Source organism: Ambystoma mexicanum, chromosome 2p (genome assembly GCF_040938575.1).
Source record: "Ambystoma mexicanum isolate Mex_15411 chromosome 2p, UKY_AmexF1_1, whole genome shotgun sequence".
Classification (NCBI taxonomy): Eukaryota; Metazoa; Chordata; class Amphibia; order Caudata; family Ambystomatidae; genus Ambystoma; species Ambystoma mexicanum.
The window spans coordinates 600,612,130-600,618,644 of record NC_090923.1 but is presented as its reverse complement, the minus strand read 5'-3'; positions in this window follow the sequence as shown (position 1 = coordinate 600,618,644).

Below are 6,515 nucleotides of genomic sequence, written 5' to 3'. Positions count from 1 at the left end.
GTCAATCTCACTTGCTCTTTTATTAGAAGGGCATGAGCTAGCACAAACGAACTCACACACCCTCCTGGATGCACTGTATGCAAAATGAGTTGCCATCAGCAAATTACTCTAACCTAGGGAACGCCAAACACTGGTAAACACTTGTGTATGACACACTTAATTTCTGCTCAGTGTCTGGGTCAATGACTGTGTTGGATCTATCCCAAGACCACACGTACGTGGAAGTTCTTAGGTTCAAATCCTGAAATTGGGCACAGAGAGCTCGAGGAAGTTGGCTGCAAGGCATGGGAAGCCTGCAGTGGTTGGGTAGATCCAGCAGAATGTTAGGTACCTGCTTGAGAGAAGATGATATTGAGCTGGAATGATTTGGTCAGTAAGGCGATGTAGAATATTCACCTTTGGCACTGTGGCGGTAGAACTAGCAAGGATGATAGAAAGGAGACTCACTTTCACAGAAAGAGAAGGTTCTTCACATAGTCTCAGAATGCAAGATGGCTATCCATTGCACACATCCCAATGGGAAATGTATTTGGTAGAACAGGAGCCAGAACAGAAGAGACTCCATGTCTCCATGTAGTATAGTCAGCAGATATTGACTGTAAGGGAGGAAAGTTCGAGTGATGATGCAGGGTGTGAAACTGGCAGCCAGAAAAGGAGGGCCCACATTATGAATAGTGAAATCAACTATACAGAGGAATTTAAAAAGGATCCTTTGACGGACAGGAAGCAACTGTTGTTTATCCAACAGGGGAAAGCTGTGCAAAGCGATTAACTCCCAAGGCAAACAAGGGCATTCTGCAACATTCTGAATTACCTGGAGCTGATGTAGCAGAATGTCAGGAAAGCAAGTTAGAGTGCATTGCCATAATCGAGGAGTGAGGAAAGAAGGGCCGAAACTGCATTCGTTTTGAGATGGGGAGGAATATTCCAGAGAATTTTGAATGCATTAAAAGCAGCTTCTTGTGACCAAGCACACCTTAGATCTCAAAGACAGATCACGGTCAATGCAAAAGTCTACATTTCGAACTGATATAATTGGGACCAGAAGGCTGGGCCATCATTCTACAATTTCCATCTCTTTCTTGCCTGCATGGGACTTGAGCCAGTGGGATGCATTCAGTGGTCTAGGGCCTGCCTACGTCCCTTTAATCATCAGGGACTGGACCCCGGACTCTAGTCCAAATGTACCAGAATCTTGGTGACATCAGCATTGGAGTACAATCGATGGCCCTGGCCATGTGTATGCTGTGCCAACAGACGGAGAAACTGATAAAAGCCCAGAGCCAACATGGCAGGGGCCTGGGGAACCCAACACATAATGGGAAAAGGAGGAGAAAAAACAGTCCGAGTGCAACCAATTAAGTACATCTGATGGAAAGGATTTGCACCAGGTTAGTGAATATTAGTGTCTTCCAGGAAGTCCCATAAAAGTTACAGCAAACACAAGCAGTTTAGCTGGCATAGGGCACAGTGAGATGTGTTTCCAGTGTAGAGGAGGAGCCAAATGCCTTTACCGGAAATGCCGCCCTTATTTTGTCTATATGTTGGAAGCCAGAAATTGCGACATGCACAACGCCAGTGATTGTACCTATCCCACGAAGAATTCTTGAAACAAGGTATTCCTTAAGAAAGCTGTATATGATGTACCCGCGGAGATATGACAGTGGCCCTCATTACGACCCTGGCGGAAAGTGACTGACCGGACCGCCACAGCGTAAATAGCGTTTCCGCCATTGCACGATGGAGCAAAGTGCGGCCCATTCCGACCCATCGGGCACGAGCACCACGGCATGGCGGAAGTGCAAAGTCCGCGATGGCGGAAATGACCCCAAAACGGTCCACACCGCCGCCGTACGGCGCCCTAGGTGCAATACCGCTACCCATCACAGCGGACACCGCAGTGAGCGCCAACCGGAAAGTACGGTGACCGTAAATATACGGAAACGGAAGTAAAAACATGGGCCCGGAACGGGAAACATCCCGCCGTACACCTATAAAACCACAAAATCCACACAACCACTAAAAACACTACCCTGAGACACACCCCAACCCGTCATCCACCCTAGCGAAACCAAGAAAAATGGGAAAAGTAGCGAAGAAAGCGTGCGACCGCAAGCGGCAGGTCCACTTCTCCCGTGAGGAACTCACCGTGCTAACAGAGACCCTCCAGGAGAATGCTGCCGTCGTCTTCTCCACGCAAATGACCAGGACGGCACTTGCGAACAAGAAGGACATATGGGCTCTGGTGGCACAGCGGGTAAGTGCGGTGGGGACCGCACCCCGCACCCCACAGCAATGCAGAAAGCAATGGGACGACCTGCGGATACGCGTCCGCAGCATACTTTCTGCCAACCGCAACATTGCCACAGCCACCGGGGGAGGATCGGAATCACCCATCAAGTTGACCCCCTGGGAAGAAATCTGTGCCTCCACCATTGGAATGGAGAGTATAGAGGGAGTCGGAGGGATGGAGAAAGGAGTGCAGACATCCGAAGAATCAGGTAGGTGGCCCAAATAAAACAATGCCAAATCCACAATGTCCAATCATGTGAAGTACCATGTGTCCACATAGTGCAACAGAAACACATGTCCAGGAGAACGTCCACACACATCGGCCTGATAGCGCACTTTAAAACTCACAATAAATACATAAATAATTAAAAACCCCAAAAACACCCACTACACGAGCAGCAGGCACACCCTAACTGCAGGCTGCCAAACAACTGCACCCTCACTCCACACACAAATGAAACCACCTCCAGGGCCCCGACCCAAATCACCCTCAGGTACCACCCCAATGCATGTGATACAATGCCATTCCAATACCCACAGACCCATTAATAACCCTCGCCCTCCTTTACTCCACCACAGGGTCCGATCCAAACGACGAGCATCAGGACACCCCTACCAGCACACCTGCAAAGAGGGCCAAGACCAACGGCCAAAGACCCTCCACCTCAGCTGCACGCATCAAGACACGGCAGCAGCACAAATCAGGTGGCAGCACAGAGGAGGGAACATCAACAGGCACCCCAGCAGCCAGCATGCCCACAACACCACCACCACAGGTCCCCCCAACGGATGCCACAGAAGGCACTGCCTCTGGTGGCAGCAGCACCATAGGTGACACCCCATTGATGGCAGCATGCTCCGACACAGAAGACGGGGATGTCGAAGTCAGATCCATCCATGACCTGTCCCAATCCCCCTGTCTGTCCCATCCCGTACAACATGAGGATTCCACGCAGGGGCACCCACAAGACGACGACTGGCCATCCCCCACAAGCCCTGTGGCAAGGCAACATGAGGTCAAGAGCCCCTCTGTGACACCCCCGCAAATGGCCATGGCCCAGCAGAGGCAACAGTCCCTCGACCAGTTAATCGTGCAACAGCAGCAACTGGCCACGCTCCTCAAGGACCATGCCGATGAATGTGGGGGCACTAAGGCAGACATAGAAACATCAACTGAGACACTTAGGGCAGAAATGGAGAGAAGTACAGAGACACTAAGGGCACAAATGGAGAGTAGCACCGAGAGCCTGAGAGTCCAAATGGAGAGTAGCACCGAGAGCCTGAGAGTCCAAATGGAGAGTAGCACCGAGAGCCTGAGAGTCCAAATGGAGAAAAGCACCGAGAGCCTGAGGGGGGAACTGCATGCGACGTCCAAAGACGTATGTGCCGAACTTGCCGCAGTGCGCCGTGTGCTCACTGAGCTCTCACAAACCCTTAGGGACATGCATGGACGTGAGCAGGCAGAGACATCATCCGTTGCAAGTTCCGTCCAGGGCAGCCCCCAACGTAGATCTGGGAGGAACCTGCGCTCCACAGGCAGGGGTGCCCCTGATACCCGCAGAGGGCGCTTGCAATAGCGACTGCCCACTGACAATGAGCATCTTTGGACACTGGTGTTCGGGGGGGAGGTAGGAGGGTGGAGGGGGTGTGTTGGGCTCACTTGGGTGGCGGGTCGATAGGGTGTTCAACATGATATCACATATGCCATAAACAGTGCACGATCAACCAATGAGATGTGTGGACAATGATCTTTGTGTACTAGGCCATCATAGGCGTACAGTCCATATTGTGCATGTACCAGACACACACAGTGCCACGAGTCCCGTGTCCATGTATCAGCCACCAGGCGTGAGTGCTAGAAGCATGCATCAATGAGATGCTGACGAATGTCACGGCCCTCCGGTGCCTCGCGAACTCCTTGAGGTGCTGCCACATCCCCACCCTCATCATGACCATCTTCAGGTGCTTGCAGTTCTGCGTCGGGGGCATGGGCACATTTCTACGTACGCACATGTTGTGGAGCATGACACATGCCATGACCATCTTTGCAACCTTCTCATGGCGGTACAGGAGTGCCCCGCCAGACCTGCTGAGGCAGCGGAAACGAGTCTTCAGTAGGCCGAATGCCTGTTCAATGACTACACGGGTACGTGAGTGGGCATGGTTGTAGTCCTCCTCATGCTGGTCCCGTGGGTTCCGGACTGGTGTGAGGAGCCATCTCTTCAGTGGATACCCAGCATCACCTGTATGTGGACGAGAAACGTATGATGTGGAATGCCATTGCTACGTACGCACACCCCCCCCCCTTCCTGCCAGGTCATTGCCAAATCACATACCCCACATTATCATGCATGTAATGAGACTCACCGAGTAGCCAGGATCTGTTCCCTGCGTGTCGCTCCATGTAGCGTGGTATTGTAGAGTTCCTCAAGACCATAGAATCATGGGTTGATCCAGGGAATCGGGCACAACAATGTGTAATGATCCTGTTGGAGTCACACACCATTTGTACATTGAGGGAATGAAATTGTTTTCGGTTGCGGTACTGGGCCTCCATGGCATGTGGGACGACCAATTCCACATGGGTGCAGTCGATGGCACCAATGCAACCCGGTATGCCGGCAAGTGCATGGAATCCCACTTTTGTGTTGGTAATTTCCTGCTCCGAGCGTGGTAGAGAGATGTAGTCGTCTGCGTGCTGCAGGAGGGCATCGAGCACTTGCAATAGTGTCCGTGAGAACAGTGGCTGAGAAATGCCATGCAACTGTCCGACTGTGTGCTGGTAGGTGCCTGTGGCCAGGAAGTGGAGTACAGACACCACCTTCAGTAGGGGTGGGATGGCGGTTGGGCTATCTATCATGCTGACAAGGTCAGCCTGTGTCATGTCCACAATGGCGGCTATGGTGTCCCGGTCCAAACGGTAGAGGGTGTGGATCTGCTCATCAGTGAGGTTGAACGGATGTGCTCGGAGGCGTGGGATTGCGGGCTGCCTGCGTGGTGGTAGTGGCTGTGCTGGCGGCCCTTGCTGGCCCTGCCTTGCCCTCCTCCTCCTGCGTCTCCTCCGTGCGGCCGGTTGAAGTTGGTGTTCGTCTTCTTCTTGGAGTTGGAGTACTTGCAGTGCTATCAGGTCCCCCAGGGCCAACATCGCGAGTCCTGCCGGTAGCATTTCGGAGTGGGTGTGGTTGTGGGAGGAGACTGGGTGTGCAATTTATGTGTTTTCAGGCTGTATGGCCTCCACCTGTGGTGATTCATTCCACCTGTGCAAGCTGCTCTCCCCTTTGGCCGAGCACGTCCCGCACACAACGCTGCAATTCGAGGAATGGCATCTTGCTATTGCAATCATGTATTTGTACCCGATGGCCGTGTAACATTTGTTGATATGTACATTCGGCTATGGTCCCATTGTTTCACATACAATCTTTGCAGTCGCGAACAGACTTGTGATGGGTCAGTGGAACGTAGTACTCGAGTAACGGTGGGCCCTCATGCATCACTGTACCGAGTTGCACCGACGGGCGGGGCGTCCCATTTGTGGGTGAAGGCAGTTGCCATTTTCACACACAGCCGCACTAGATGGATTAATTTGTGATTTCAAACGGCCACAGATGCCTTTTCGACGTGATGTTGCAAATGAGGAATTCGAAGGGCGGCGCTTTCGGTTATCAGCTAGCGGCGAGGAGATGCCCACAGGTCTGACTGCAAATATAACGTTCTATTATTCAATGTCCTTGAGACAGGGGCCATGGCGAGGATGCAATGATTGATATGAATAGTTTGGGATGCGCAATAGCGACGTGGGCGATGAGGCCGGACGTTCCCAAATACATGTTACTTCACTACACTGGAATTACGGGCTGGGGCACTGTGGATTTTGCAGGCTGCATAACGCACAGACTCAATGGATATTTCTAATGTTATGTGAGTAAATATTCAGGCGTTTTTATCCAGGGATGAGGGAATGATGAATGGATGCTTGGACAGATGATTTGATACAGAGTTTGCCATGTACAGGGTTTCTTGGAATCTGTCCGCCTCCCCTGCGCTATGTGATGCAGGGCTGCCATAGTGGGACCATCGTCTATCTGGCCTTGTTGAGCCCTCCCTGTCTCGACGCGCCCTCAGACACTTGTGTCCATGCACGTTAACAATCCCATATGATGGATTCTGTTTTCACAGACGCATGCACATGTACACTCGTGTGTGATGGTGTTTACACCTCGATA